Genomic DNA, 26,538 nt, shown 5'->3' on the forward strand with positions numbered 1-26,538 from the left:
ACACAGCTGACTCGACCTCATTATTCAGATCTTGATTCAAATATCAGCTCCTTAGAGAAGGTTCCCCACACCAACAACAAGAACGACCCCTTTGCCATGAAAACAAAAGTTACTTGAGGACAGGAACTATTGATTTCATGTTCTTCACTCTAATTCCAGAACCAAGAGTAATATCTGACACCTACTAGGCACTCAGGACATATTTCTTTCCTGAAATACTGGTATCTTTTTTAAAGTGTCATACTCATATGCCTATGAGTATATCTACATATATATATATATATATATATATATATATATATATATATATATATATTATGGATATGTGAGTTTGTTGTCACCTCACAGAAGTTGAATGTACATCCCTCACCTAAAATTTGGTTTGAATGTCAAGACTAATGATGCCACACATATACCAAGAAGGTATGAAAAGGATTATTACTCACATAATGAGTTATGCATCAAAAATGCAGTTAGACCAAAAAAAGAAAAAAGAAAAAACTGGTAACTGTGAAGTGATGGGTAATTAGATGGTTGTGATTCTTTCATTCTATAGATATAGGTATAGATATAGAAATAATCGAAACATCAAGTTCTACACCTTAAGTATATACAATTTTTATTTATCCATTATACCTCAATAAAACTGAAAAAATTGGATCAGTCTCAATGACAACTTACCCATGGTGTTTGTCTGATAACTAAAACATTGCGTGGTTTATTTAATTTAATTTGGACTTGTTTATGTAAGCCATTATGGCACCTGCTGCATGAGACCAATAAGAAAGGTGAACGTTCCATTGAATATCTAGTACTATCAAGAGCTAGTACTATATATTCTGTGAAGTGAAATGAGTGCCTTAGTCTCTCTATCACTGTGCAGAACTTCAAAGAAGGTAAAGAGTGCTATGGTGAGACATTGTATTGTGGCTTTAATATGTGCAGAAGATGTGTGACCTTGATTTATATTTTGGGTATCCGTGAGGCAAGAGATTCTATGAGTTCTTTACCCCAAATGAGGCAACCTTGGAGAAGGAATTGTTTTCATTGGCCAGAACAGATGGTCAGACCGCTGGCAGTGGCCCAAAGATCTATAAAAATGTGAAGATGAGGCCAATTGTTGGCTAAGACATGGCCAAGTGCTCAGAAAACTGGCTAAAGTTTGGCCAACTGAGCTGATCCTGTGTCCTGTCTTTATCAGGAACATTCTGATTAAGAGATGAAAAGCAGCAAGAGTCAAGCAAGCTCCATTAAGTGTGACAGTGGCAATGCCATTGGTTAAGTGAATGAACCCCCTTTGGTATTCACTGTGTTGAGCCTAAGGGGCTCCCCAGGTATCCAAGTGTTCTAAGAGACTGACCAGTCGACAAACAAAATGTGGCAAATCCATACAACAGAATACTATTCAGGCATCAAAAGGAATGAAGAACTAATATATGCTACAATATGGCTGAACCTTAAAAACATTATGCTAAGTGAAAGAAGTCAGTCACAAAAGACCACATATTATGTGATTCTATTCATATGAAATGCTCAGAACAGGCAAATCTATAGATACAAAATAGATCAATAATTGCTTAAGGCTGAGGCAGAAGTTGTTGGGAGCATAGGGGATTAACAGCTACAAGATACGAGGGTTTCTTTTTGAGGTGTTGAAAACGTTCTAAAATAGACTGGAGGGAACCTCAAGACGTCAGAAGAGTAAGACGTGGAGATCACCTTCCTCCCCACAGAAGCATCAGCAATACATCTACACGTGGAACTGCTCCTATAGAACACCCACTGAACGCTGGCAGAAGACCTCAGACCTCCCAAAAGGCAAGAAAATCCCCACGTAGCTGGGTAGGGCAAAAGAAAAAAAAAAAAGCAGAGACAAAGGAATAGGAACGGGACCTGCACCAGTGGGAGGGAGCCTGAAGGAGGAAAGGTTTCCACACACTAGAAGCCCCTTCACTGGCGGAGACTACAGGTGGCGGACGGGGGCAGCTTCGGAGCCACGGAGGAGAGCGCAGCAACAGGGGTGCGGAGGGCAAAGCGGAGAGATTCCCGCACGGAGGATCGGTGCCGACCAGTACTCACCAGCCCGTGAGGCTTGTCTGCTCACCTGCCGGGACGGGTGGGGGATGGGAGCTGAGGCTTGGGCTTCGGTCTGAGCGCAGGGAGAGGACTGGCAATGTGAACACAGCCTGAAGGGGTTAGTACGCCACGTCTAGCCAGGAGGGAGTCCAGGAAAAATCTGGAGCTGCCGCAACGGCAAGAGACTTTTTCTTCCCTCTGTGTTGCCTGGTGCACGACCAGAGGGGATTCAGAGCGCCGCCTAAAGGAGCTCCAGAGACGGGCGCGAGGCGCGGCTAGGAGCGCAGACCCCAGAGATGGGCATGAGATGCTAAGGCTGCTGCTGCCGCCACCAAGAAGCCTGTGTGTGAGCACAGGTCACTATCCACACCTCCCTTCAGGGAGCCTGTGCTGCCCGCCACTGCCAGTGTCCCGTGATCCAAGGGACGACTTCCCCGGGAGAACGCACGGCGTGCCTCGGGCTTGTGCAACGTCACGCCGGCCTCTGTCACTGCAGGCTCACCCTGCCTCCGTACCCCTCCCTCCCCCCGGCCTGAGTGAGCCAGAGCCCCCAAAGCAGCGTCTCCTATAACCACGTCCTGTCTGAGCAAAGAACAGACGCGCTCAAAGACCTACACGCAGAGGCGGGGTCAAATCCAAAGCTGAACCCCGGGAGCTGTGCGAACAAAGAAGAGAAAGGGAAATCTTGCCCAGCAGCCTCAGCAGCAGCGGATTAAATCTCCACAATCAACTTGATGTACCCTGCATCGGTGGAACACCTGAATAGACAACGAATCATCCCAAATGGCGGAGGTGGACTTTGGGAGCAACGCTATTTATACATTTTTTCCCTTTTTCTCTTTTTGTGACTGTGTATGCGTATGCTTCTGTGTGTGATTTTGTCTGTATAGTTTGGCACTTACCGTTTGTCCTAGGGTTCTGTCTGTCCGTTTTTTGTTTTTTTTTAGTATAGTTTTCAGGGATTGTTATCATCGGTGAATTTGTTTCTTCGTCTGGTTTTTCTCTTCTTTCTCGTTTTTTTAATTACTTAAAAAATTTTAAAAATAAATTTTTGTTTTATTTTAATAACTTTTTAATAATTTAAGTTAATTTAATTTTACATTTTTCTTTCTTTCTTTCTTTCTTTCTTTCTTTCTTTCTCCCTTTTACTCTGAGCCCTGTGCGTGACAGACTCTTCGTGCTCCAGCTAAGCGTCAGGGCTGTTCCTCTGATTTGGCAGAGGCAAGTTCAGGATATTGGTCCACCACAGACCTCCCAGCTCCACGTAATATCAAACGGTGAAAATCTCCCAGAGATCTCCATCTCAACACCAAGACCCAGCTCCACTAAATGACCAGCAAGCTACGGTGCTGGATACCTTATGCCAAACAACTACCAAGAAAGGAACACAACTCCACCCATTAGCAGAGAGGCTGCCTAAAATCATAGTAAGGTCACAGACACCCCAAAACACACCACCAGACATGGACCTGCCTACCAAAAAGAAAAGATCCAGCCTCATTGACCAGAACACAGGCACTAGTCCCCTCCCCTAGGAAGCCTACACAACCCACTGAACCAACCTTAGCCACTGGGGACAGACACCAAAAACAACGGGAACTACGAACCTGCAGCCTGTGAAAAGGAGACCCCAAACACAGAAAGATAAGCAAAATGAAAAGACAGAAAAACACACAGCAGATGAAGGAGCAAGGTAAAAACGCACCAGACCTAACAAATGAAGAGGAAATAGGCAGTCTACCTGAAAAAGAATTCAGAATAATGATAGTAAAGATGATCCAAAATCTTGGAAATAGAATGGAGAAAATACAAGAAAAGTTTCACAAGGACCTAGGAGAACTAAAGAGCAAACAAACAATCATGAACAACACAATAAATGAAATTACACATTCTCTAGAAGGGATCAATAGCAGAATAAATGAGGCAGAAGAACGGAGAAGTGACCTGGAAGATAAAATAGTGGGAATAACTACTGGAGAGCAGAATAAAGAAAAAAGAATGAAAAGAATTGAGGACAGTCTCAGAGACCTCTGGGACACGATTAAACGTACCAACATTCAAATTATAGGGGTTCCCAAAGAAAAAGAGAAAAAGAAAGGGACTGAGAAAATATTTGAAGAGATTATAGTTGAAAACTTCCCTAATATGGGAAAGGGAATAGTTAATCAAGTCCAGGAAGCACAGAGAGTCCCATACAGGATAAATCCAAGGAGAAACACGCCAGGATACATAGTAGTCAAACTATCAAAAAGTAAATACAAAGAAAAAATATTAAAAGCAGCAAGGGAAAAACAACAAATAACATAGAAGGGAATCCCCATAAGGTTAACAGCTGATCTTTGAGCAGAAATTCTGCAAACCAGAAGGGAGGGGCAGGACATATTTAACGTGATGAAAGGGAAAGACCTACAACCAAGATTACTCTACCCAGCAAGGATCTCATTCAGATTTGACAGAGAAATTAAAACCTTTACAGACAAGCAAAAGCTAAGAGAATTCAGCAGAACCAAACCAGCTGTACAGCAAATGCTAAACCAACTTCTCCAGGCAGGAAACACAAGAGAAGGAAAAGACTTACAATAACAAATGCAAAACAATTAAGAAAATGGTAATAGGAGCATACATATCGATAATTACCTTAAATGTAAATGGATTAAATACTCCCACCAAAAGACACAGACTGGCTGAATGGATACAAAAACAAGACCCGTATATATGCTGTCAACAAGAGACCCACTTCAGACCTAGGGAAACATACAGACTGAAAGTGAGGGTATGGAAAAAGATATTCCATGCAAATGAAAATCAAAAGAAAGCTGGAGTAGCAATTCTCATATCAGCCAAAATAGACTTTAAAATAATGACTTACCAGGGACAAAGCAGGACACTACATAATGATCAAGGGATCGATCCAAGAAGAAGATATAACACTTGTAAATATTTATGCACCCAACATAGGAGCACCTCAATACATAAGACAAATACTAACAGCCATAAAAGGGGAAATCGACAGTAACACAATCATAGTAGGCGCCTTTAACACCCCACTTTCAACAATGGAGAGATCATCCAAAATGAAAAATAATAAGGAAACACAAGCTTTAAATGATACATTAAACAAGATGGACTTAATTGATATTTATAGGACGTTCCATCCAAAAACGTCCAGAGATAAACCCATGTACACATGGTCACCTTATCTTGATAAAGAAGGCTAGAGTATACAATGGAGGAAAGATAGCCTCTTCAATAAGTGGTGCTGGGAAAACTGGACAGCTACATGGAAAAGAATGAAATTAGAACACTCCCTAATGCCATACACAAAAATAAACTCAAAATGGATTAAAGACCTTAATGTAAGGCCAGACACACTAAAACTCTTAGAGGAAATAAAAGAAGAACACTCTTTTGAGATAAATCACAGTAAGATCTTTTTGGACCCACCTCCTAAAGAAATGGAAACAAAACTAAAAATAAACAAATGGGACAGAATGAAACTTAAAAGCTTTTGCACAGCAAAGGAAACCATAAACAAGATGAAAAGACAACCCTCAGAATGGGAGAAAATATTTGCAAACGAAGCAACTGTCAAAGGATTAGTCTCCAAAATTTACAAGCAGCTCATGCAGCTCAATATCAAAAAAAACAAACCACCCAATCCAAAAATGGGCAGAAGACCTAAATAGACATTTTTCCAAAGAAGATACACAGATTGCCAAGAAACACATGAAAGAATGCTCAACGTCGTTAATCATTAGAGAAATGCAAATCAAAACTACAATGCAGTATCATCTCACACCGGTCAGAATGGCCATCATCAAAAAATCTACAAACAATAAATGGACAACCTGGATGAAATGGACAAATTCTTAGAGAAGGTGTGGAGAAAAGGGAACCCTCATACACTGTTGGTGGGAATGTAAATTGATACATTCACTAAGGAGAACAGTATGGAGGTTCCCTAAAAAACTAAAAATAGAACTACCATATGACCCAGCAATCCCACTATGGGGCATATATCCTTAGAAAACCATAATTCAAAAAGAGTCATGTACCACAATGTTCATTGCAGCTCTATTTACAATAGCCAGGACTTGGAAGGAACCTAAGTGTCCATCAACAGATGAATGGATAAAGAAGATGTGGCACATGTATACAATGGAATATTACTCAGCCATAAAAAGGAACGAAACTGAGTTATTTGTAGTGAGGTGGATGGACCCAGAGTCTGTCATACAGAGTGAAGTAAGTCAGAAAGAGTAAAACAAATACCGTATGCTAACACATATATAGGGAATCTTTAAAAAAAAAATGGTCATGAGGAACCTAGGGGCAAGACGGGAAAAAAGACGCAGACCTGGGCTTCCCTGGTGGCATACTGGTTGAGAATCCGCCTGCCGATGCAGGGGACACGGGTTCATGCCCCGGTGTGGGAGGATCCCACATGCCGCGGAGCGGCTGGGCCCGTGAGCCATGGCCACTGAGCCTGCGCGTCCGGAACCTGTGCTCCACAACGGGAGAGGCCAAAACAGTGAGAGGCCCGCGTACCGAAAAAAAAAAAAAAAGTCGCAGACCTACTAGAGAATGGACTTGAGGACATGGGGAGGGGGAAGGGTAAGCTGGGACAAAGTGAGAGAGTGGCATGGACATATATACAACACCAAATGTAAAACAGATAGCTAGTGGGAAGCAGCCACATAGCACAGGGAGATCAGCTCAGTGCTTTTTGACCACCTAGAGGGGTGGGATAGGTAGGGTGGGAGGGAGGGAGACGCAAGAGGGAGGGGATATTGGTATATATGTATATGTATAGCTGATTCACTTTGTTATAGAGCAGAAACTAATACACCATTGTAAAGCAATCATACTCCAGTAAAGATGTTAAAAAAAAAAGGGTGTTTGTTCAAAATAAATAAATAAATAACTTTCCTAACTGCTTAGGAAAGTTATTTCTCCTTCCTATGAAATGAAAAATGATCTATAAGGGCACTTAGTATTGACTATAGGTTCCAGTTCTGTCAGTGATTGTATCTGGCGCATGAGGGGCACCCAAGTTAGGGAGCTTTTGGTTAATTTCCCTGGGCCATATAGAGCAAAGTGTTCTCTCAAAAGCTCTCTGGAAATTCGGAGCCTCAAATATGTTTGCCACCTTCCCCCAAGTCATCACATTTATTAACATCCTTGTCTTATTTTTCTAGAAGCAGGAGCTTCTAGCAGATCTTGTCCCTTTGTGAAAGGATGTATTTCTGTGTGAGGTGGATCTAGGCCACCTTAGTCTGTCCTCTAATGTTCACCTCAGTAGCACTCTACCTGGTTGATAATATCTTTGAGGCCAACTTCCTGTAATGTTTTTCTTTTTCTTTTCTTTTTTTTTACCTTAGGAGCACTGTATAATAAAAACTCCATTAAAGATGCAAAACCAAAGTGAGCCATGAAGCAAGACACGATGGGGCCTATCAGCATTCCTAAGCGTGTTCAAGGCGAAAGCATTTCAGAGGGAGTTAAACAACAGTCATTATAGCTATCTTTGTTGACCTCTGACTCTATATGCCAGTCACTGTGTTTGATATACATTAATTCTCATAAAACTTCTGTCATGTTGACATTATTATCTCCCGTTTACAAATGGGGAAAGAGGTTCACATAAATTAAATGACTTTCTCAGGGCAACAGCTAGTAAGTTTCAGGGCTGGATTTGTATCCAAAATAAAGTGGGTTTGTTTGGTTTTTTGACTCTATTTTCTTCTTAGTAGTACTGCATACATTTATTATTTATATGTATTAAAAAGGATAAAATAAGTTTGGACACCTCTCTCACACAACATGAAGTTCTGTATGATCTAAAGATAAAAATGTTGAAGTAAAATATATATATTATGGAAAACGTATGTATAATCTAGGAGTCAAGAAAAATTTCTCTGCAAGCTGGAAAACCTAGACACTCTGGAGAAATGACTGACATATTTGAGTGCTTAAAACTTAAAATGTAATCATATGGCAAACATAAAGGTAAATAAAACCAGAAGACAAATAATAGAGGAACATATATTTGTAAGACACACGACAGATAAAGGGTTCAATATCCAACATATAAAAAATTTCCTACACATTAATAAGAAAAGACAAACACCCTATTTGAAAGTGGTTAAAAAGGGTAAAAAGGGCTGTTCAAGGAGGCAGAAAACCCCCTTGCCAATAAACAAGTGAAATTACTCAACTTTACTAGCAATCAGGCATATTGAAATTAAATTAACAAGGAAATATCACTTTAAGACCATTAAACATGTTATCACACATTGCTGGAGTGTTGTGGAAGTTAATATGTTATCTCATACATTTGCCGAGGGAAATGTGCAGTATATTAAAGCCATTTGGAAGTCAATCTGGCAACCCCTATTAAAATTAAGAATTTACATAAACTTTAACTTAGCAATTCCATTTCCGTGGCCTTCTTCCGTAGAAGATAAAAGCACGGGTATATAACAGTGAATATGAACAAGATACATTTTCCGTATATATTCAGATAAATTGCAACGTTTTTTCTAGTAGCCAAAAAACTGGAATCAACTTGAATGTCCTCAATAGAGGAATGGTTTAATAAGTTGTCTTTCACTCAAACCATTGCATTTTACATAACTAGTTTAAAATGTGTGTTAAGTCTATACCAGACGATGTGGAAAACATTTCTCTGAAATGTTTCTAAGTGAGAAAAACTACGCGCAGTAAAGAGTAAAATAGTGCCCCTATATGTTTTTATGCATACATATGTATGTTACCTTATTTATGAACATAGACAAAGATATGCAAAGATTCACACCAGGCTTTTAACACTGCTTACCCAGTGGAGGAGTGGCTAATGAAGTGTAAAAATCCTATAGATGTACAGGCTTTCTCAATATTTATGTATATGTATGAATATATATATATATATATATATATATAATTCTCAACATTTATATATAATTGCTTTATGTAAATGCACATGTAAATTACATATGTGTAAAGCCATGTACAAAGAGATAGTTGCTGAAAGTGTGCATATCATAGAGAGTGTTTTGAGTTTTTAGTGTTTAGGGTTCTTTTTTTTTAACTTTCTTTCTTGTACTTTGAGTTTTTCAAAATAAAAATTTTACATGATTTTAAGTTTAACATTTTCTAAAGCCAACATTATAGAGCAGGTTAAGGAAATGATCCAGTATCTACAGAATGATTTGATTGTTCAGTCCTCCAGCAGTTCATCAAACTACATTGAGCAGCAACCGTGACATTGTGTCAGGTGTGTTAAAGTGGTTGGGATTACAGAGATGAATGAAATATGCTCCTTCTTGTTGTATATTACAACAAGACAAACATATAAATGAACCATTCTAATACAATATGGCTATTGCTTTAATATAAGAATTTGTAGGACCATAGGGGCAATGAACTCTGCAGACATTGGTGGTAGAGAGGCTTCAGAGGAAAAGAACCATTAGAGCTTAGCCTTAAAGCCTGAGGATGCTTTCATCACTCACCAGCCTTAGGTGGGGAAGGGAAAGCAATCCCTTCAAAGAGGAAGGAATCAACATCTAGTCCTATTTCATTCATCAAGAATGTGGAGGAGGAAGTAAACAGTTTATTATTTATAGTCTCAAATGATGGTAATGCGTGGAAGATGGGCAAATGGAACAAGAGACTTTGGAAGAGTCCTGATCAGGAACTAATAAAATGAGAACCTGCTTTGAAACATGCAAGCAGGTTTTTCTGAGGGAAGAAGAACTCTAAGCTGCGTTTAATGAAAGGAAGCAACTGTCAAAGCAATCTGACTAAGTTCAGTTCATTAGGTTTGCAGTTGGGGAAGAAATATGGGTTGCTGTTCATTTAGGACCTGTGGAAGAGGTTGGAGAAAAGGGGATAGGTATTCAAGCAATGATTCATTAGGTAGAAAGAAGAGAATGTTAGAAATCAGACACTACTGCCACTTACTGAATAAATTCATCATAAGCCATATACAGACACATTATAAAGTATCTCAAGGTACCAGAATGCTTGACCATTGAGGTAAGGTGCCCCAAAATACTGTGTCTTCAAGGAAAACACAAGGGTTCAGTACTCATGGGTTAGCAGCAGTTAACATAAGACACACTAGCTTTTGGGGAGTGGGGGAGAAAGAAGCAAGGATTATGCATGTATGTATTTATATCATAGATGATAACAACAGAAGCCATTTAATCAAATGCTTATTATTGGCCTAATATAATGTCAGGTGTTTTACATAAATTACCTCATTTAATCCCAGCATGGCTCTAAGATCTAGATACATGTTCCTATCATTCCCTTTTTACAGATGAGGAAACTAAGTCTTACAGGAGTTAAAAAAGGTACTCAAGGTCAAATAGCTTTTAGGTGGTGAAGCTGTAAATTGAGATCGGACTTTAAATCCTATGCTCCCAACTGCTCAACTAGACACTAAGTTATATTCCCCCTGCTAAACCCTAGTCCCAGCCATCATCATATCACACCTGTATTGTCCCAACAGCCTGTCAGCCCTCTGGTCCTACACAGTTCACAACATCCAGTGAACTTTCTAAAACATACATCAGATGACATCACTTTCCTTTATCAAACCATCCAGTGGCCCTCCACTGCACGTAAGATAAAATCCAAGTTCTTACCCTGCAAGTCCCTATGTGACCACTTCTCTGCCAGCCTCTCCAGTCTCGGTCATCAATCTCCGCTCTGCCCCTCTCTGACTGCACTCCAGTCACTCACCCTTCTGCTCTTCCTCAACACACTGTTCTCGTTCTGGCCTCACGGCATTGCTACTTGCTAGTCTACCTAAAATGCTCTTCTTCAAAGTCTTCACACAGCTGACTCGACCTCATTATTCAGATCTTGATTCAAATATCAGCTGTTTAGAGAAGGTTCCGCACACCAACAACAAGAACGACCACTTTGCCCATGAAAACAGAAGTTACTTGAGGACAGGAACTATTGATTTCATGTTCTTCACTCTAATTCCAGAACCAAGAGTAATATCTGACACCTACTGGGCACTCAGGACATATTTGTTTCCTGAAATACTGGTATCTTTTTTAAGGTGTCATACTCATATGCCTATGAGTATATCTACATATATATATATATATTATGGATATGTGAGCTTGTTGTCACCTCACAGAAGTGGAATGTACATCCCTCACCCAAAATTTGGTTTGAATGTCAAGACTAATGATGCCACACATATACCAAGAATGTATGAAAAGGATTATTACTCACATAATGAGTTATGCATCAAAAATGCAGTTAGACCAAAAAAAGAAAAAAGAAAAAACTGGTAACTGTGAAGTGATGGGTAATTAGATGGTTGTGATTCTTTCATTCTATAGATATAGGTATAGATATAGAAATAATTGAAACATCAAGTTCTACACCTTAAGTATATACATTTTTTATTTATCCATTATACCTCAATAAAACTGAAAAAATGGGATCAGTCTCAATGACAACTTACCCATGGTGTTTGTCTGATAACTGAAACATTGCGTGGTTTATTTAATTTAATTTGGACTTGTTTATGTAAGCCATTATGGCACCTGCAGCATGAGACCAATAAGAAAGGTGAACGTTCCATTGAATATCTAGTACTATCAAGAGCTAGTACTATATATTCTGAGAAGTGAAATGAGTGCCTTAGTCTCTCTATCAATGTGCAGAACTTCAAAGAAGGTAAAGAGTGCTATGGTGAGACATTGTATTGTGGCTTTAATATGTGCAGAAGATGTGTGACCTTGATTTATATTTTGGGTATCCGTGAGGCAAGAGATTCTATGAGTTCTTTACCCCAAATGAGGCAACCTTGGAGAAGGAATTGTTTGCATTGGCCAGAAGAGATGATCAGACCGCTGGCAGTGGCCCAAAGATCTATAAAAATGCGAAGATGAGGCCAATTGTTGGCTAAGACATGGCCAAGTGCTAAGATAACTGGCTAAAGTTTGGCCAACTGAGCTGATCCTGTGTCCTGTCCTTTATCAGGAACATTCTGATTAAGAGATGAAAAGCAGCAAGAGTCAAGCAAGCTCCATTAAGTGTGACAGTGGCAATGCCATTGGTTAAGTGAATGAACCCCCTTTGGTATTCACTGTGTTGAGCCTAAGGGGCTCCCCAGGTATCCAAGTGTTCTAAGAGATGACCTCCTCTAGCACTGTGGCATCCGGCAAGGGACCCAGCACAGGGGACGTTACCCTCTCCTGAAAGTAGGGTATGCAGAGAGCCCAGGTTCAGCTCCATCCTGTAGCAAGGAGGCCTCACTAGCTGTGCTGGGCTTGCAGGGTGCTGTTTCCATGATCAAAGGCCTAACGGGCAGCTGTATACTGAGGGTCACAGGTTCAGGACCTGAGATAGTCTATATTTCCAGGAAAGTCCAGTGTGTACCCACCAATTGCTACACTAATGGCATACAGCATTGGGCCAAGGAAGGTAGTTCCTTGTATCAGAAGCCCATGCAACTAACGGCCATCACTGATGGTAGACGGACTCCAAGATATATGAGAGAAGGTTGCTAAAGCTCCCACAGTGAAGGAATCCCGGGGGGCCGTAACAGGAATGCCTGTTCTATGGCCATTCAGGCAGATTCTAGTATCTTTTTACAGGGGGTCTCATTCAAGTTGGGCCTATTTGCAAGTTACAGAACAAAAAAAAAAGCTTTGTGAATGAGGAGTGTTGCCTCCAGAGTCTAAACATGTCGAAAACATGATGGGCTTGTTTTAACAATGTGGGTCCTAAGAAGACTAAAAGCTGTTTCTTGACACTGTCAGGACTGGAGCAGCCCTCAACTTACTAAATAATTTTCAGGAGCTTAACTGAATTGGTGGGGCCCTGTACTATGGGTCTCATGTGAATCTCCTCAAAGGAGGATGTCATTAGTGCGATGTCATAACTGTGTACCTGAAAAAAGTTAGAGCTGGTTAAAATATTGCCTGTGAAGACTATGTGAGATGGCAGGCGTGGAGACTGAGCCCATTGAGTACCCAGGTGAAGGTGTATTGTGTCCCTTTAAAGGTGAAGGTTAACTGCAGCTGAGAGGTTGTTGAACTAGGCACTGAATAGAACATGCTAGCCAAATACTTTGCTCTAACTGCAAAGTATTTACCAGTTACTTATTTATTATTGGGTGGAATCAGTCCTTTCAATAGGTGGGGCCATGACGCCAAGGGTACGAATTCACACTGAGGCACCGGTCCTGTTTTGCCGGGTTTAAGAACAAGTAAAACTTGGCTGTTAAATGCAGCAGAAGTGGGGATAACCACACCTTCTCTAAATAGGTCTTATATAATGGGTTTCAATCTGTGAAAACCGTGCTTTCATTTAGATTGAACCTTTTCTTAAACACTGAGGTGAAAGGTATTATTTGAACTAGGGGGAAAGGTCCATAGGGTCCCATAGTTTTCAAGCTGATTATAAGGGCCAGAGACTTAACTTGATTACTTATTGGGTCAGGTTCTCCACGTGCACTAGAGGATATTTTAGGGTAATGGATGTCTTGGCTATGGAAAAGTTAGGCACGGAAATAATTCGGATGGTTCAGGTTAGGCATATCTGTTTCTATTTTATGTTCACCTACTCCCTGGCTGGGAGTGGATGAACATAAAGTGTGGCCAGATGTGGGCCAGAAGGGGAAGTGGAATTAGTGAGGCTTCAAAACTGTCCATTGTCAAACATCAAAAGTGGAATCAGATGATGACACACACTGCCACCACCCATACAGCACCCCTCTCCCCATCTGGGACCTCCCAAACACACACGGAAACACCAAGTCCATTTCCTCCTCACCAGCAGGATAAAGTGTTCAGGAAGAAATCTGTCTTCAGAGCTCAGTCCTCACCCAGTCCTTATTCCCGGTGTCTGGCTAACTATGGACTGGCTGGTCTGGGCCCCAAACTGGCAGGATACTACCTCCCTCCCTTCTCACACGCCTGCCCCTTCCTGCCTTCCTTCAGTCCCCATCACCGAAGAACAGACAGAGATACACACACATCTTTCTACAACAGCTTGTACATCAATAGCTGAGGGCTTTTTTATTTGGTCTCTACACAGGTGACCATGTCTCCAGTGCTTTCTCTGGAGAGACAACAGAGACAGCAAGGACTCAGTCACCTGATAGACCCAGGGCAGCACTTTATGAACTGCTGGAAGAGCCCTCTGGGACGTTTTCATCCTCCTCTGGCTCTTTAGTCATTGTTGTACTCCGCCAGTAATAGAATGCTAGCATCTTTGACTTCTTCTGTGTAGAACCTCTTCCCGAATTCTGATGACGGACTGATTTTCTTAACTCGACCACCTCCTGAATCTGGTCGGAAAACAAAGTGATACAGAAAGATATTGATTTGGGGAAAGAGGATGGGAAGGAGAACTTTGAGAGAATGGGTGTGGATTGAGAAGGGGTTTGTGCCAGGGAAGAGCTGGGTAAGTCTTGGGTGGGGGATGAAGAGGAGGCACGTGAGTCGGGTAATCTGACCTCCTCCATCTTAGAGCCCTGGAGTGGAGAATTCATCCTCTCCCTTCTGCGTTGGCCCCCCGGTGTTTGTTGCTCTGACCTCTCGGTGTTTGTCCGTGCATCACGGTTAGGCTCCTGGGGGACTGTAGTTTCCTCTGCCATGTCAGTAGTAACAGTGTGCTCTACTCCAAGGCTCCTGGCCTCTCTATATATACCCTTCCAGGACAATGAAGAGCCACACCCATCAGCTTTGATTGGTCAGCCAATGGTAGCGCTGGGGTGGCTGTGACATCACAAAGCACTACCCTTGAAGATACGTGGGGGGAGGGGAGGAGTGCAGAGGAGTCTAGGTGCTCTGGTTATAGAAAGGGAGTGCTTCCTCAATACCCAGTAAAGAGCCTTCCCAAATTGACCTTCCACTCTTCCTCATCTTCTCTGGTTCTATCCTTGTGGTGCACATGTTAGGGAGAAGGTGTTCCCTCCAAACCATTCCACATGGCCACCCTCATTCAGTGTTTAATTCTGTTGTCTCCCAGATCTCATCACCTGGTATTGTGTGGTTTTTAAAACTTTTTATTTTAGAACAGTTTTAGGTTTACAGAGTAATTGTGAAGATCATATTCATACACTCAACAACAAATTTCCCTTCTTAACATTGTACATTAGTATGGTACAATTGTTCAACTTAGTGAAAGAACACTGAAACAGTATTATTAACTAAAGTCTGTACTTCATCAGAATTCCTTTCTTTTTTAAATGTTGAGCCTTCTTTTAATTAATTTATTTTTATTTTTGGCTGTGTTGGGTCTTCGTTTCTGTGCGTGGGCTTTCCCTAACTGTGGCAAGCAGGGGCCACTCTTCATCGTGATGGGCGGGCCTCTCACTGTCGCGGCCTCTCTTGTTGCGGAGCACAGGCTCCAGATGCGCAGGCTCAGCGGCTGTGGCTCACGGGCCTAGTTGCTCTGCGGCATGTGGGATCTTCCCAGATCAGGGCTCGAACCCGTGTCCCCTGCATCATCAGGCAGATTCTCAACCACTGTGCCACCGTGGAAGCCCCAGATTGCCTTATTTTTTACCTAATATTCTTCTTCGGTCCCAGGATCCCAAACAAGATTCTACATTCAATTTAGTCATTCCTTGTTATAACTTCTTAGGCTCCTCTTGGCTCTGACAGTTTTTTAGACTTCTTGTTTTTGAAGACTTTGACAGTTTGGGGTCTTGTGTTTTGTCTTTTACATTAGGTCTGCAGATGTTATTGCTCTTATAGGTAAAAGTTTTTATAAATTTCCTCTTCCAGAGAACCTCAAATCAACTCAGTACCATCAGTGTTATGGACTTCCCCGTGGCAATGGTTGAACTAATCTCTTGGCTTTGTCACAGAGGTGACGCAAATGTTTTTCTCTTGAGGTCTGAGGATCAGGATCATTTTTATTTATGACAGAGGCACAGGGGCAGCAGCAGAAGCATTTTGTAAGGTACTAGTGAGTCATTTACTTTTAGAAGTATGACCTCAGCATCCCACATAGTTAACGGCTCTTCCTCCACACGAGTGACCATCCAATGGACCTGTATATTGAACAGACTGTCAGTCTTTCTCCTGAGCTCTATATAGAAAGGGGGCCAACATGAGGTTGAGACACAACCAGTGTCCACAAGGTAAGAGTCATTTCTTTGAGGTTAGTATCAGTCGCACCTTAGTTTGGAATTGAAACACGTGATTCAACCTGAGAATCAAAAATAGGTCCAGGTTGAGACACAGGATTCAGGACTGCTTTAAGGAAGGTCCCAATCCAATAATCCTTTCACTATATGCCAAGTGGCTAAACTGACTTATGTTGGTCAAAGCTTTAGCAGACACTCAGTAGGACTAACAAATGCAGCACAAAGAAGCATGTTCAAAGCACAAGCTAGCCAGCAGGCCGTAGCCCAAGTGCCTGTTCACCAGCATAGAGCAGAGCCAGTTAGAAAGCCAAAGCAAGAGAAGAAAGACCCCCGGTGGTAAGGGATAGCACCTTGATGTCCTGCTCACAGGACCAGTTGTTGTAATCACACCACAGAGACAGGATGGACCCTTCAACCCAAATTCGGTTTGGATGTCGAAACTGATAACACATACACCTAGAGAGTATGAAAAACCTTACTACATAAGGAGGCTTTCTGGGGAGAGCAGGGCAGGCTCTCAAGCAGGTTCAAGAATGGCTTGAGAGAGCAGAAGAAGGAGACTGGCTTGGCTTTTATGGTGGTGAGGGGATGACGCTGGAGTGTTCCCACACACAGGTCAGGTTTTGCACAGCCTGAACTTCCTCCTGGCCCACAGAAGAGAGAGTACCTGAGCTTTCTTATCCGATCTAGGGAAGCAGGGGAAGAGGCAGTGGTAGGGCTCTTTTATAGAATAATGTTGTGTAAATGCAAGGTGTTTAGCACAGTTTAGAATTCTCATAACCATTATAACCACACTCATATTGTTTTCAGTTAAACTACGTTTCACTAGATTAGTATTTCCCAAATTATGGTCCTTTAAATATTATTTAAGGTGGCTTAGAATTATCTTGGTTCATCACAGAGAAACTGTGTAGAAAGAGAAAAGACTGCTAGCCTCAGGAGGTCTGACACACTGGTCACAAAAGAGCAGACTTCATTGTACTATCTGCTGAATTATGAGGGGTTTCTAACATGTTTCCCATCCTGGGTGACTACTGTAGCACCCAAAGACTGTAATAATAATTACCGAAACTAACATTTATTGGCTACTAACACTATGTAGGAATTATGCTAAATACCCATATACATATTTAATCCTCGTCACAACCCTATTGAGATAAGTGGCAAAAGAGTGGTTTCTGTCATTTCTGCCAGGACATCTCCATTCCAATTGCAGAAGCAGAAAAGAGCATATAGGAGGGCACATGGGAATATTTATGGGGCAGGCTCAAAAGGGGTATGCATTACTCCTGCTCACATTTCCTTGGTAAAAACTCACATAGCCACATCTAACTACAAGAGAAAATGAGAAATGTAGTCTACCTGGTAGAAGAGGAGAACTTAAATGTTGGAGATAAGCTAGCAATCTCTGTCTCCACCATCTTGTTCATCACTCTACCCAGTATTTACATTAGAGCCTGGCACATAGTAGGTGGCCATGAATATTTCTGTTGAATGAATGGGTTTCAACTTTTTTGGTCAGTTATGGGGATCAAAAGCATATAGAACTTGGTTAAGCAATGGTTTCCTAGATATGACACAAAAAGCACAAGCAACAAAGAAAGAGTAAATTGGACTATATCAAAATTTTAAAATGTTTTCTTCTGCAAAAAAATACCATGAAGAAAGCAAAAGGCACACTAAAGAGAGATCCTGGCAAATCATATATTTAATAAAAGTGTAGTATCCAGAATACAGAAAGAACTCTTACAACTCAACAACAAAAATACAAACAACCCAACTGAAAATCAGGTAAAGGACTTAAATAGACATTGTGCTAATGAAGATATACAAATAGCCAACAAACATATGAAAATATGCTCAATACCATTAGTCGTTAGGGAAATGCAAATCAAAACCACGATGAGATGCCACTTCATACCCACTAGGAAGGCTATAACTTTTTTAAAAAGAAAATAACAAGTATTGACAAGGATGTAGAGAAATTGAAACACTCATACACGTCTGGTGGGAACATAAAATGATACAGCCTCTGTGGAAAACATTTTGGCAGTTACTCAACAAGTTAAACATAGACTTGCCATATTACCCAGTAACTCTACTCCTAGGTATATAATGAAAAGAGTTGAAAAGGAGGGAACAACAGCAACAACAACAACAACAACAAAAAAACAGGTGAATTGAGCAACACAAAAGCAAAGGGCAGATAACGTTTCAAGAAGTAAAAAATGGACAACTTTATTAAATACTTTTACAGGTAATATAGGGACAGACAAATGACGATTGAACTTGTTAGTAGAGAGGTCATTGGTAAATTTGATAAGAAGGAAATTGAAAGAGTGGAAAATATTTTAATATAAACCTGGATGTGTATTAAGGAGAAAATGTGAGATTAGAAAGTGAGGGGCGGATAGACAATTTCTTTTGCGAGTTTTGGTGCTAAGGGGAGGAGAAATATGGGACTATAGCTGGAGGGGGATTTGGTATTAAGAGAGTGTATTTTTAAGAGGGTAGATTCTAGAATGCATCTAGCCAATATAAATGACTGAATGAAACTGACGACATAAAAATCCAAAGGGATAATTGCAGAAGAAAAAATATTGAGAAAGCAAGAGGGGTATTCAGAGCACTAGTAGATGGGATCGGTAGCAAATGTGGAAATCTTGGCTTTCCATGAGAATGAGTAATATTTATAGATTCTACAGTGGAGAAGGAAATGATTATGGTATGATTACAAATGCTGGTAAGATGGTAGATTTGGTGGGGAAGATATAAAGGAATTTTCTCTTGACTCTTCAGTTTTCTCAGTGAAGGATGAGCTAAGGGCATAAAATAACAAGAGTGAGGGTAGGGTTTTGAGAAATTGAGGGGATGATAAAGTATTGGATATTCATTTTGTATAATGGAAATGGGTGTATAATATGGAAGGATTGATCATTTAAGATATGTGGTCAAGAATTTAAGGTGAGATCAGTTAGCTTTGCCTTGTAAATTTCTACAGCAACATCCATCACTCTTATATAGGAACAAAGCAGGTAGATAGCTAAATTTAACAAGGGTTGTGGTTTTGCCAGGGAAATACTAGGGTGGGAAAGTGAGTAGGGAGATGAAGGTTGATGAAAGTAAGTGATACTAATGATAAATTGGTAAGCAATGAGGAAATGCGAAAAGAGAAATGTGGCTGATGCTGAAAAGTAGTAGAATTCACAGATTGGAGTTCAAAATTGAGGAATTTTTAGAGTTGGGTGTGTGTAGTTGTGTATACCTGCATGTGATGGAGGTACTTTGCTAGGAAGGATAATCAGTTGTAGCCCAAGAGAGGTATGTTATAAAATCAGGATTTCAGAGTTGCTGTAATTTTTTTTTTAATTTTTTAATTAGTTTCTGCTTTATAACAAAGTGAATCAGTCATACATATACATCTGTTCCCACATCCCTTCCCTCATGCATCTCCCTCCCTCCCACCCTCCCCATCCCACCCCTCCAGGCGGTCACAAAGCACCGAGCTGATCTCCCTGTGCTCTGTGGCTGCTTCCCACTATCTATCTACCTTACGTTTGGTAGTGTATATATGTCCATGCCTCTCTTTCGCTTTGTCACAGCTTACCCTTCCCCCTCCCCATATCCTCAAGTCCATTCTCAAGTAGGTCTGTGTCTTTATTCCCGTTTTGCCCCTAGGTCCTTCATGACATTTTTTTTTTAAATTCCGTATATATGTGTTAGCATACGGTATTTGTCTTTCTCTTTCTGACTTACTTCACTCTGTATGACAGACTCTAGGTCTATCCACCTCATTACAAATAGCTCAGTTTCGTTTCTTTTTATGGCTGAGTAATATTCCATTGTATATATGTGCCACATCTTCTTTATCCATTCATCCGATGATGGACACTTAGGTTGTTTTCAGCTCCAGGCTATTGTGAATAGAGCTGCAATGAACATTTTGGTACATGTCTCTTTTGGAATTATGGTTTTCTCAGGGTATATGCCTAGTAGTGGGATTGCTGGGTCATATGGTAGTTCTATTTTTAGTTTTTTAAGGAACCTCCATACTGTTCTCCATAGTGGCTGTACCAATTCACATTCCCACCAGCAGTGCAAGAGTGTTCCCTTTTTTCCTCACCCTCTCCAGCATTTATTGTTTCTAGATTTCTTGATGATGGCCATTCTGACTGGTGTGAGATGATATCTCATTGTAGTTTTGATTTGCATTTCTCTAATGATTAATGATGTTGAGCATTCTTTCATTTGTTTGTTGGCAGTCTGTATATCTTCTTTGGAGAAATGCCTATTTAAGTCTTCTGCCCATTTTTGGATTGGGTTGTTTGTTTTTTTGCTATTGAGCTGCATGAGCTGTTTATAAATTTTGGAGATTAATCCTTTGTCAGTTGCTTCATTTGCAAATATTTTCTCCCATTCTGAGGGTTGTCTTTTGGTCTTGTTTATGGTTTCCTTTGCTGTGCAAAAGCTTTGAAGTTTCATTAGGTCCCATTTGTTTATCTTTGTTTTTATTTCCATTTCTCTAGGAGGTTGGTCCAAAAGGATCTTGCTGTGATTTATGTCATAGAGTGTTCTACCTATGTTTTCCTCTAAGAGTTTGATAGTTTCTGGCCTTACATTTAAGTCTTTAATCCATTTTGAGCTTATTTTTTGTATGGTGCTAGGGAATGATCTAATCTCAAACTTTTACATGTCCCTGCCCAGTTTTCCCAGCACCACTTATTGAAGAGGCTGTCCTTTCTCCACTGTACATTCCTGCCTCCTTTATCAAAGATAAGTTGGCCATATGTGCGTGCGTTTATCTCTGGGCTTTCTATCCTGATCCACTGATCTATCTTTCTGTTTTTATGCCAGTACCACACTGTCTTGATTACTGTAGCTTTGTAGTATAGTCTGAAGTCAGGGAGCCTGATTCCTCCAGCTCCGTTTTTCGTTCTCAAGATTGCTTTGGCTATTCGGGGTCTTTTGTTTTTCCAAACAAATTTTGAAATTTTTTGTTCTAGTTCTGTGAAAAATGCCAGTGGTAGTTTGATAGGGATTGCATTGAATCTGTAGATTGCTTTGGGTAGTAGAGTCATTTTCACAATATTGATTCTTCCAATCCAGGAGCATGGTATATCTCTCCATCTATTTGTATCATCTTTAATTTCTTTCATCAGTGTCTTATAATTTTCTGCATACAGGTCTTTTGTCTCCTTAGGTAGGTTTATTCCTAGATATTTTATTCTTTTTGTTGCAATGGTAAATGGGAGTGTTTTCTTGATTTCATTTTCAGATTTTTCATCATTAGTGTACAGGAATGCCAGAGATTTCTGTACATTAATTTTGTATCCTGCTACTTTACCAAATTCATTGATTAGTTCTAGTAGTTTTTCGGTAGCATCTTTAGGATTCTCTATGTATAGTATCATGTCATCTGCAAACAGTGACAGCTTTACTTCTTCTTTTCCAATTTGGATTCCTTCTATTTCCTTTTCTTCTCTGATTGCTGTGGCTAAAACTTCCAAAACTAGGTTGAATAAGAGTGTTGAGAGTGGGCAGCCTTGTCTTGTTCCTGATCTTAGTGGAAATGGTTTCAGTTTTTCACCATTGAGGACAATGTTGGCTGTGGGTTTGTCATATATGGCCTTTATTATGTTGAGGAAAGTTCCCTCTATGCCTACTTTCTGCAGGGTTTTTATCATAAATGGGTGTTGAATTTTGTCGAAAGCTTTCTCTGCATCTATTGAGATGATCATATGGTTTTTCTCCTTCAACTTGTTAATATGGTGTATCACACTGATTGATTTGCGTATATTGAAGAATCCTTGCATTCCTGGAATAAACCCCACTTGATCATGGTGTATGATCCTTTTAATGTGCTGTTGGATTCTGTTTGCTAGTATTTTGTTGAGGATTTTTGCATCTATGTTCATCAGTGATATTGGCCTGTAGTTTTCTTTCTTTGTGACATCCTTGCCTGGTTTTGCTATCAAGGTGATGGTGGCCTCGTAGAATGAGTTTGGGAGTGTTCCTTCCTCTGATATTGTTTGGAAGAGTTTGAGAAGGATGGGTGTTAGCTCTTCTCTAAATGTTTGATAGAATTCGCCTGTGAAGCCATCTGGTCCTGGGCTTTTGTTTGATGGAAGATTTTTAATCACAGTTTCTATTTCAGTGCTTGTGATTGGTCTATTCATATTTTCTATTTCTTCCTGAGTCAGTCTTGGCAGGTTGTGCATTTCTAAGAATTTGTCCATCTCTTCCAGGTTGTCCATTTTATTGGCAAAGAGTTGCTTGTAGTAATCTCTCATGATCTTTTGTATTTCTGCAGTGTCAGTTGTTACTTCTCCTTTTTCATTTCTAATTCTATTGATTTGAGTCTTCTCCCTTCTTTTCTTGATGAGTCTGGCTAATGGTTTATCAATTTTGTTTATCTTCTCAAAGAACCAGCTTTTAGTTTTATTGATCTTTGCTATCGTTTCCTTCATTTCTTTTTCATTTATTTCTGATCTGATTTTTATGATTTCTTTCCTTCTGCTAACTTTGGGGTGTTTTTGTTCTTCTTTCTCTAATTGCTTTAGGTGCAAGGTTAGGTTGTTTATTCGAGATGTTTCCTGTTTCTTAAGGTGGGATTGTATTGCTATAAACTTCCCTCTTAGAACTGCTTTTGCTGCATCCCATAGGTTTTGGGTCGTCGTGTCTCCATTGTCATTTGTTTCTAGGTATTTTTTAATTTCCTCTTTGATTTCTTCAGTGATCACTTCGTTATTAAGTAGTGTATTGTTTAGCCTCCATGTGTTTGTATTTTTTACAGCTCTTTTCCTGTAATTGATATCTAGTCTCATAGCATTGTGGTGAGAAAAGACACTTGATACAATTTCAATTTTCTTAAATTTACCAAGGCTGGATTTCTGACCCAAGATATGATCTATCCTGGAGAATGTTCCATGAGCACTTGAGAAAAATGTGTATTCTGTTGTTTTTGGATGGAATGTCCTATAAATATCAATTAAGTCCATCTTGTTTAATGTATCATTTAAAGCTTGTGTTTCCTTATTTATTTTCATTTTGGAAGATCTGTCCATTGGTGAAAGTGGGGTGTTAAAGTCCCCTACTATGATTGTGTTACTGTCGATTTCTCCTTTTATGGCTGTTAGTATTTGCCTTATGTATTGAGGTGCTCCTATGTTGGGTGCATAAATATTTACAATTGTTATATCTTCTTCTTGGATCGATCCCTTGATCATTATGTAGTGTCCTTCTTTGTCTCTTCTAGTAGTCTTTATTTTAAAGTCTATTTTGTCTGATATGAGAATTGCTACTCCAGCTTTCTTTTGGTTTCCATTTGCATGGAATATCTTTTTCCATCCCCTTACTTTCAGTCTGTATGTGTCTCTAGGTCTGAAGTGGGTCTCTTGTAGACAGCATATATATGGGTCTTGTTTCTGTATCCATTCAGCCAATCTGTGTCTTTTGGTGGGAGCATTTAGTCCATTTACATTTAAGGTAATTATCGATATGTATGTTCCTATTCCCATTTTCTTAATTGTTTTGGGTTCGTTATTGTAGGTCTTTCCCTTCTGTTGTGTTTCTTGCCTAGAGAAGTTCCTTTAGCATTTGTTGTAAAGCTGGTTTGGTGGTGCTGAACTCTCTCAGCTTTTGCTTGTCTGTAAACGTTTTAATTTCTCCTTCAAATCTGAATGAGATCCTTGCTGGGTAGAGTAATCTTGGTTGCAGGTTTTTCTCCTTCATCACTTTAATTATGTCCTGCCACTCCCTTCTGGCTTGTAGAGTTTCTGCTGATAGATCAGCTGTTATCCTGATGGGGATTCCCTTGTGTGTTATTTGTTGTTTTCGCCTTGCTGCTTTTAATATGATTTCTTTGTGTTTAATTTTTGACAGTTTGATTAATATGTGTCTTGGCGTATTTCTCCTTGGATTTATTCTGTATGGGACTCTCTGTGCTTCCTGGACTTGATTAACTATTTCCTTTCCCATATTAGGGAAGGTTTCAACTATAATCTCTTCAAATATTTTCTCAGTCCCTTTCTTTTTCTCTTCTTCTTCTGGAACCCCTATAATTCGAATGTTGGTGCGTTTAATCGTGTCCCAGAGGTCTCTGAGACTGTCCTCTGTTCTTTTCATTCTTTTTTCTTTATTTTGCTCTGCAGCAGTTATTTCCACTATTTTATCTTCCACCTCACTTATCCGTTCTTCTACTTCAGTTTTTCTGCTATTGATCCCATCTAGAGTATTTTTTATTTCATGTATTGTGTTTTTAATCGATGCTTGATTCATCTTTAGTTCTTCTAGGTCCTTGTTAACTGTTTCTTGCATTTTGTCTATTCTATTTCCAAGATTTTGGATCTGGGAAATAGAATCTTGGATCATCTTTACCATCATTATTCTGAATTCTTTTTCAGGTAGACTGCCTATTACGTCTTCATTTGTTAGGTCTGGTGGGTTTTTAACTTGTTCTTTCTCCTGCTGTGTGTTTTTCTGTCTTCTCATTTTGCTTATGTTACTGTGTTTGGGGTCTCCTTTTTGCAGGCTGCAGGTTCGTAGTTCCCATTGTTTTTGGTGTCTGTCCCCAGTGGCTAAGGTTGGTTTAGTGGGTTGTGTAGGCTTCCTGGTGGAAGGTACTAGTGCCTGTGTTCTGGTGAATGAGGCTGGATCTTGTCTTTCTGGTGGGCAAGTCCACGTCTGGTGGTGTGTTTTGGGGTGTCTGCGGACTTTTTATGATTTTAGGCCACCTCTCTGCTAATGGGTGGCGTTGTGTTTCTGTCTTGCTAGTTGTTAGGCATAGGGTGTCCAGCACTGTAGCTTGCTGGTCATTGAGTGAAGCTGGGTGCTGGTGTTGAGATGGAGATCTGTGGAAGATTTTCGCCGTTTGATATTATGTGGAGCGGGGGGGTCTCTTGTGGACCAGTGTCCTGAAGTTGGCTCTCCCACCTCAGAGGCACAGCACTAACTCCTGGCTCCTCAATTTGGGATGATTTGTTGTCTATTCATGTATTCCACAGATGCAGGGTACATCAAGTTGATTGTGGAGATTTAATCCGCTGCTTCTGAGGCTGCTGGGAGAGGTTTCCCTTTCTCTTCTTTGTTCTCACAGCTCCTGGGTCTCAGCTTTGGATTTGGAGTAGCAATTCTCATATCAGACAAAATAGACTTTAAAATAATGACTTACAAGGGACAAAGCAGGACACCACATAATGATCAAGGGATCGATCCAAGAAGAAGATATAACACTTGTAAATATTTATACACCCAACATAGGAGCACCTCAATACATAAGACAAATACTAACAGCCATAAAAGGGGAAATCGACAGTAACACAATCATAGTAGGCGACTTTAACACCCCACTTTCAACAATGGACAGATCATCCAAAATGAAAAAAAATAAGGAAACACAAGCTTTAAATGATACATTAAATAAGATGGACTTAATTGATATTTATAGGACATTCCATCCAAAAACGTCCAGAGATAAACCCATGTACACATGGTCACCTTATCTTGATAAAGGAGGCTAGAGTATACAATGGAGGAAAGACAGCCTCTTCAATAAGTGGTGCTGGGAAAACTGGACAGCTACATGGAAAAGAATGAAATTAGAATACTCCCTAATGCCATACACAAAAATAAACTCAAAATGGATTAAAGACCTTAATGTAAGGCCAGACATACTAAAACTCTAAGAGGAAATAAAAGAAGAACACTCTTTTGAGATAAATCACAGTAAGATCTTGTTTGACCCACCTCCTAAAGAAATGGAAACAACACTAAAAATAAAAAAATGGGACCGAGTGAAACTTAAAAGCTTTTGCACAGCAAAGGAAACCATAAACAAGATGAAAAGACAACCCTCAGAATGGGAGAAAATATTTGCAAACGAAGCAACTGACAAAGGATTAGTCTCCAAAATTTACAAGCAGCTCATGCAGCTCAATATCAAAAACACAAACCACCCAATCCAAAAATGGGCAGAAGACCTAAATAGACATTTTTCCAAAGAAGATACACAGATTGCCAACAAACACATGAAAGAATGCTCAATGTCGTTAATCAGTAGAGAAATGCAAATCAAAACTACAATGCGGTATCATCTCACACCGGTCAGAATGGCCATCATCAAAAAATCTACAAACAATAAATGGACAACCTGGAAGAAATGGACAAATTCTTAGAGAAGGTGTGGAGAAAAGGGAACCCTCATACACTGTTGGTGGGAATGTAAATTGATACATTCACTAAAGAGAACAGTATGGAGGTTCCCTAAAAAACTAAAAATAGAACTACCATATGACCCAGCAATCCCACTAAGGGGCATATATCCTGAG

This window comes from Mesoplodon bidens (genome assembly GCF_964165515.1).
Source record: "Mesoplodon bidens genome assembly, chromosome: X".
In the NCBI taxonomy this organism is placed as follows: domain Eukaryota; kingdom Metazoa; phylum Chordata; class Mammalia; order Artiodactyla; family Ziphiidae; genus Mesoplodon; species Mesoplodon bidens.